This window comes from Aedes aegypti, chromosome 2, assembly GCF_002204515.2.
Source record: "Aedes aegypti strain LVP_AGWG chromosome 2, AaegL5.0 Primary Assembly, whole genome shotgun sequence".
NCBI classification, from domain to species: Eukaryota; Metazoa; Arthropoda; class Insecta; order Diptera; family Culicidae; genus Aedes; species Aedes aegypti.
In genome coordinates this window covers 433,896,472-433,903,900 of record NC_035108.1, presented here as the reverse complement: position 1 = coordinate 433,903,900, position 7,429 = coordinate 433,896,472, and the positions used below count along the sequence as shown (strand labels likewise).

Sequence of the window (7,429 nt, the reverse complement as noted above, 5' to 3'; positions counted from 1 at the left end):
GCAAGCACCTGGAGTCTTCAAACGCCGAGTGCTTAGGACGATCTTTGGCGGTGTGCAGGAAAACGGTGTGTGGCGGCGAAGGATGAACCACGAGCTCGCCCAACTGGACGGCGAACCCAGTATCCAGAGGGTGGTCAAAACTGGAAGGATACGATGGGCAGGGTATATTGCAAGAATGCCGGACAGCAGCCCTGCAAATATGTTTGCTTCGGATCCGGTTGGTACAAGAAGGCGTGTAGCGCAGCGAGCTAGGTGGGCGGATCAAGTGTGTATCGATTTGTCGAGCGTGGGGCACAACCGAGGATGGAGAGAAGCGGCACGAACCGAGTATTGTTGCGTGAAATTGTTGATTCAGTGTTATCTTTTTAGATGTTAACTAAATAAATAAAATGAAACAAACTATGACAGTGCACAAGTTGACTCTCGTCGATGATTTCAGAAATTTGGTTATTTTTAACCTAAAAAATGGCCTTGGAAATCACACAAAATTGCAATGAGGCAATTTTCTTGAGAAAAATACGTAAAAATATATGAAAAGAAGCATTTTTATCCATTTACTACAATCTAGGATAAAAAAAGCATTCTAAAACACATCGTTCGTCCAAATCGAGGGTGGCGCGTTTTGCCTCCTATGGGCAAATTGGCCCCAGTTCCCCTACTCGAAAAAATCCTCGCAATTTTTGGCACTCTCACTCGAATTGCTAGAGGATCGAATTTCTAGAGTATTTTGAGTTCAGTTTTTACTCCTCAGAAAAACGGCAAATCGCCTCATATTTGCATCGCAGAAGATTTTCTATCAAGCCAGGAAATAATTGCTTTCTGTAAGTAAACGATGGAAATATGAGAGAATGAGTCAAACAGATGAGCCAACTCATCCATGATTTTTTTTTAAATGCGTTGCATGATTCTCAACTCACACATGAAAAAATACAATCGTGAGTTGTATGAATTTGAGTTTTTCACAACACTGTTCACATCTAATCACTTGTGCAGTTATCAGTGAGATTCCGGTCGAGATGGAATAAATAAGCAAGTCGCTCGCGAAAGGATTATTGTCACCCTTATGCAAAACCATTGATTGTTCCATCGTGCCTTTGGAAAACTGATGAATATAAATCATTCAGACAGAAACTTGTGTTGAGAATTACCTAAAACTTTCTAAAAAATAAACCAAATATCCTCCATCTGGCTTTCCTAAATGTTCATCTATAAAATTCTTTAAGATTTCCTCATACAAACCAGAAAAACTATTTCTGAATATTCATTGAAAGTTTCTCTGGCAAAATTCCTTCAAAATCTTCCTAATAATTTTTAGAAGAAACTTAAAACCCATTAGTTATACCAGAAGGAACTTTGAGCTAATTCTTAAATTATGTTCAGCGTAAATTAAAAAAAAATACTTGGAGGAATATCAATAGTTATTTTATGAGTTTTCCCAAAGAAATGATACTCTAAAGAATTCAATGAACATTTTAGGAGAAAAACATTATGAAATTCTCCTTAGTTGAATCAACTAAGAAACTTTTGATTTTTTTGAATTAGTCAGACAAAGAAATGTGGAGAAATTTCCACAGTACTAGCTGAAAAATAACCTCTGCACATGTTTTTGAGAATTCCTAGTTTCAGTGCTAGGGAAATTCAAACAGGAATATTATGATAAAAAATGGGAGAGTTTTTAAAGTAAAACGTGAAGGTTTGCTTGGTAGGATTTGTAGTAAAATACTTGGAAAATTCATTAAATGTGAGTTTCGCGAAAGAGATTTGTTCAGAAATCTCCTAAGTTTATTGGCCCTTAAGAAGAAACCATTAAAGCAGTTACTTAAGTGTGAGTGTGAAAATTTCAGTAATAATTTTTAGAAATGCCAAAATCGAACGGACACTGTATGATTGAAATATAATTGTTTACTTTCTGGACAGAACCTTCCAATATTGCATGATCAGAGAATAACATATTCTATAGCATTCTCCACTTTGTCAAAAAATGAATCCTGCGTAAAATTTGACGAATTCACGATAAGCCAGAATCTCAAAAAATGCACATCGTTTGCCTACATATTCGTTGGCTCCTTTTTGTCAAACTCAAGAACCTTCCTGCTCAGCTTTCTCCGCACAGCATCCACCTTAAACAGGGACGCGTCGAAGTGTGAGAATTCACGTGCCTACACCAGTTGAACGAAAAGAAAGACAATATACTATTATGCTACGTTTCGAGCGTTGAACACCTGTGGGCTGTGGCCTCCGTTCATCCAAACCCCCCACACCAAAACTCCAAACGAGTCCCATTAAGCCAGTCAGTGCTCTGCCTCACAGTCCTGATGGCCAACCGGTGAAATAAATGGTACATGAATGATATCCCAGAAAGACGAAGGAGCAATTTCAGCCAGGTATGAAGCCGTCCTCCCCCGGAATACAAAAGCGCCAATGTGAGAGCCAGATTAACATTTTACCGTTGATATATCACATGCGGCAAGTGGTTCCCATTTTTTTTGCCTTCCACTATGGGACAGATATTAGAACTTTGCAAGAAAAGCCATAGAGATATATAATTCATCAATTATTAAGTCAATGCAAAATTCATCTGAATTACTCCAAGCACGACTTTTTCAAGCATAATCGAGTTTGTATCATTTTTAGGTTGATTTGTTCATTATGAAAGTGTTAGTAAATTTTGGTTTTTGGCCCATAGTGCCTCCCTTTCGTCATCAACCACGTGCTCGACGAGTAATGGAAGAAGAGGGTTTTGTCTTTTTGTTTGCCCGCCCAATTACGTGAATGTGATTTAAATGGTGTAATAATGTGCCTTAATTTGGTACCTGCCATTGCTATGGGAGAATTATGAAGGAGTTTTATTTTGCAATGCTTCACCCGGTGTAATCCATGATAATGCTGCAAAGATGACACTGCGTAGAATTGCTTCAATTTATGGCATAATATTTCACTTAATAAAAGGCCCAAATGTCAATTACCCGCCGATGTTGATGGCCTAATATTGCCTATTGTTTGACGCACCTCTCGAATCCCGCCGTTTAACACCAACCCAAAGAATAAGATTTTTTATTTTAATCGAATCACCGTTCCATTCAAATGTCTTCCCGTGACAGCCGTGCTATGACAGCACGCTGTTCTTGATCTGGTGATCGTTGACGAACTGCAAATCACCGGTAGTGGCCCCACAAACGGAAAAGGTCATTTTCAGTGATTCGTCATTACTTGGTTAGCGGGAAAAGTAAACGGTCTATGCCTGGCTCTCGCGGTCACCGTCGCTGCACTGTCACTCCATAAATCACGTGATCATAGTTTTGGATTGTCACATCACCCCCTTTCCCTAATGGTATTTTGTCCATACAACAATTTCAAAATTTGTATGAACCGTAATCATTGGCAAACCAGACAAACCAGATAATCACGGTGTTTATGGGCAACCCCTTAGATATTTTCAAGAGACAGCTGCGACAATTTCCAAGCGAAGAATGAAAAGAGAATTTATTTCAAACAGCTCCGACCATATTTTACCTAGCTGAATAACGTAATGCTGCTATTCAGATTGGTCTGAAGTCGAGAGACGGTGGATGTTGTGAGAGATGGAAAAGAAAAGTTATTTTCTATTTTCAATCATATCGAAGATTAAATCACGACTCACTGATGCACGAACATTGATTAATAGTTTCTACAGTGAATTCTGGCAACCACTACCGTAATGGTAGTAATGATAGTGTTGTTGATAACGTTGATAATTAATCATATTTTCTCTTCCAAAACACTCTCAAAAATATATGTTTCCGCCCGGGTTCGAACCGGGGACCTTCTGCGTGTGAAGCAGACGTGATAACCGCTACACTACGGAAACCTACTGTCAAAGATTGATCTTGATGAAAAATATAGGGTGACGTAGATATTTTCCGATACTTGCGAGCAGAGTTGCTCACTGTCACTTTCAAAGCTTAAAATTGGCTGATTTGTACAGGCCGACTGCGATATAATTCGAATCATTCTAGGATATCACATCAGCATCATGCGGTCTACTCCATCACTAGTGCATTGATGGCGATAGACTATGGATATCACTGATGGGTTAAGTTTAGCCTTAATTTAAGCAAATAAAAGGGCAATTTATCAGTAAGATATTTTTAAGAGTGCTACACTGCCCATAACTGCAAAACAGTCACATTCGACATTTTTGACACCTCGGAGTTAACACCATGGAGAGTCTTCAAATGATAAATACTTTCGATCAACTTACTTAAATCTGTGAGATTGTTCTAGAAAATTTGAAAAAAAAAAATACCAATTTGTTTTGTCACATTGGTAATAATAACCGCATAACAGTCACATTGAGATTATAAATGAGCCTCTTAAAGTAATGACAATGAAATTTGTATCAGAATTTCTGACAATTCATATTGTATGCGATATGAGTTGTACAAAATATCAGCCTCAAATAAGCACTCTTGAGCTCCTGGTAATTTTTAGAAATTTCAGTTTCCTGCCATACTGCCATAAAATGCACACTTGGTATTCCGTTTACTCAATGCGTAGGCATTTGTCGAATGTTACAAACATGCAGTTATGGGCAGTACAGATGGATTGATACTATGTGTTAGCCACTGGTAGCATTATTTAATAGCTTGGATAATTACCACCCGATCACTCATTCTGCGATGTCGCATCATTGCTGTTGGTTGTCAAATCAAAGTGATATTGATAGCTCGCAACTGATATTAATAGTTTAGGAACATCAGCTATCAGCTGATGTAACTGATATTGAACAACTCTGCTTAACTTTATCACCTTTTTATATAGAGGTTGCTTAACATTTTCAGGACAGATCGGTCATATTAACAAAGTTTCTGGTGATCGGCAGGTTTGGCAGTATAAAATCTCCAGTATTTCAGAATATCTCGTGCATGAGTGCCCGTTAATAAAGCAATTGTTGCTACGCTTATTCTGAGTTAACCTTCGGGCTGTCACGCAGTTGAGATTTATGTACTATTATTTTGCAACAAAGATATCTATCGACACTAAACCAAAATGTATTCCTCGAGAATCTTCTTAAGAACATAGTTTATAGTTTATGGAGGTGGAACGCTATCTGTTGGAACCGGGGGGCATCAAAAGATCTTAGCTCCATAGCTTACAATAAAACACGTTGAAAATAGTTTCTCCTTTTATTTAGTGGCTTACACAATTGTTTACTCATTTACTTGCGTATTTTTAGGAATCGTGTAATTTTTTAGCAATAGCACACTCAATACAATTCCACCATTATGCGCATTACCCAGCTTAAACCCATGTTAATGGGTAGTTTTAAGTTAACTGACAGATTTCCCAAAAGTGTCAGATTCCCAAAAATGTCAAAATTATGTTGGCCACGGTTCATATATATGTGGTGGAAAAACTTGGAGAGCCCGTGATTGGTACCTCATTTAATTTGGAATTTGACCGTTGCACAATGGTCGGGCTTCATATGAAGAAGCAGCCGAAACTACCAAAACACTTTTCTAAGATTTTTATGGATTTTATCATTTTAAAATCGTCCCCTTGATGCTACAACTAGATAACTCGAAATTTGAAATTTTTGACTTCAATATGTCAAAATATTATTCTCAATTAGATCTAAAAAATATCTACAGCTCATAAGCGTGTGATTCAATATACATAACTTGAAGTTTATTTTCCAATCATATTCTCTGCGAATAACCATCACCTTGTTAAACGGTCATATTTACAAAGTTGCACATCTCAAAATTTTGATTTTCGAGTCATCTAGTTGTAGCATTAAGGGGACGAAATATACCTCATGTATTATATTATTATGATTCCCAATTGACGCCAAACTGACTGAAGTCAAAAAATTGAAAAATGTAGCAATAAAATAAAGTACAACATTCATATTTAAGGAATGCAATATTTTTCCAATGTTACACACTTAGAATAAACCACAGAATTCTGTGAAATAAAACACAAACTCTGAACTGTGAAATACGTTTTTACAGATTTATCTGTGAAACACAAAGATTTTTACTCGAACTGTCAAATATTCACCGAACGTTTTGTAAAGGCGGAAAAATTACATTCTGTTAAACTTTAACAAATCGTTCGGTGGAGGTACAACAATTTTCTGAATAAATCTTCGAGCTGTTTAGTAGAATACCTATAAGTAGATGAAAAAACCGAATTTAGTACTATACCATTTAATTCCACTAGAGTTTGTATCCTTTGACAGATACGCGTATTTCGAGTCTAGTACACGACACTGAAGACGGCCTTACAGTTGAGGTGAATTACGCGTATCTGTCAAAGGATACAAACTCTAGTGGAATTAAATGGTATAGTACTAAATTCGGTTTTTTCATCTACTTAACAATTTTCTACTTTCACCAAAAATATGTGAAACCAATTGTCGGCCATATTAATAACAGCGGCTCGAGCCAAAATTGATACTTTTTCAAGTGAACAAAGCTTAAGTAAAAAACAGAGTGTATTTTCTGTATATTCTGTAGCCTGGACTTACAAAGAAAGTGAGAATGATTGATATTACAAGTGAGTTCCCCGTTTTAGAATTTGAATAAAAATGAGGATTGTAAAAAGGCGATCAAAATGTTCAAATTTGCAACCGCCGTTAAATGCTTTTATTCCAATCATCGTGGAGTGTCTAACCTCGATTGCGGCATTTATTTTATATAGTGTGAGTGATGTTGGCACTGCTTCGAGCTTATTGGTATATCACGGAAAATCTGAAAAGAAACATTTTCTTTTTTCACAGAACTTAGAACTGTAAAATACACCGAATCAATCGGTGAAATGCCAAATGAATAAAAAAATCACCGTAGATCTGTAGAATTTCACCGAAAAGCTCAGTTAAACCTCCAGAAACAAACAACAATTCCACAGAAAATCTGTAAACAATCACCGATATGTGCGGTACTTTTGACAGATGAACTTTTTCAAGATTTACAGATCGTTCGGTGAAGTAAAAAATCACCGAACGGTTCACCGAAAAATCTGCTGTTGAGAATTCGGTGAAATTTTACAGAAATCTGTGATTAATTCTAAGTGTGTACGCACTATCTGAAAGCTTATGGTTCAACACTTTTATCGAGCATGAGGATGGAAAAAAAGTTGGTTGAAGCTTTAATACTGTTCAATATTACACTTTAGTAATTTTGATGATTTTGAACATGAAAAACAACTCTTGTCGCGTCATGTTGCCGCCATTTCGAATATTGCACTTTAAAATGCATCCTTAGATCGTACAAAAAACGTTTAATTTTTTTTTGCAATAATTTGCTGATTTGCAATAGAGCTATTTGGATAATACAATATATGCATACATTTTGACGATATTATTCATACAAAGTTGATATTAAACATAATTAATCACTCTTCATACATATTCTGATCAAACTCGTTAAAATACAAACAAAATTTG

General features: G+C 36.5%; 1 non-coding gene across 1 annotated transcript; it reads right to left on the bottom strand.

Moving 5' to 3' along the window:
* Positions 1-3,774: 3,774 nt before the first annotated feature.
* On the bottom strand, positions 3,775-3,847 carry Trnav-cac. The gene has a single exon. It is a non-coding gene; the product is annotated as a tRNA-Val (tRNA).
* Between the last annotated feature and the right edge of the window lie 3,582 nt (positions 3,848-7,429).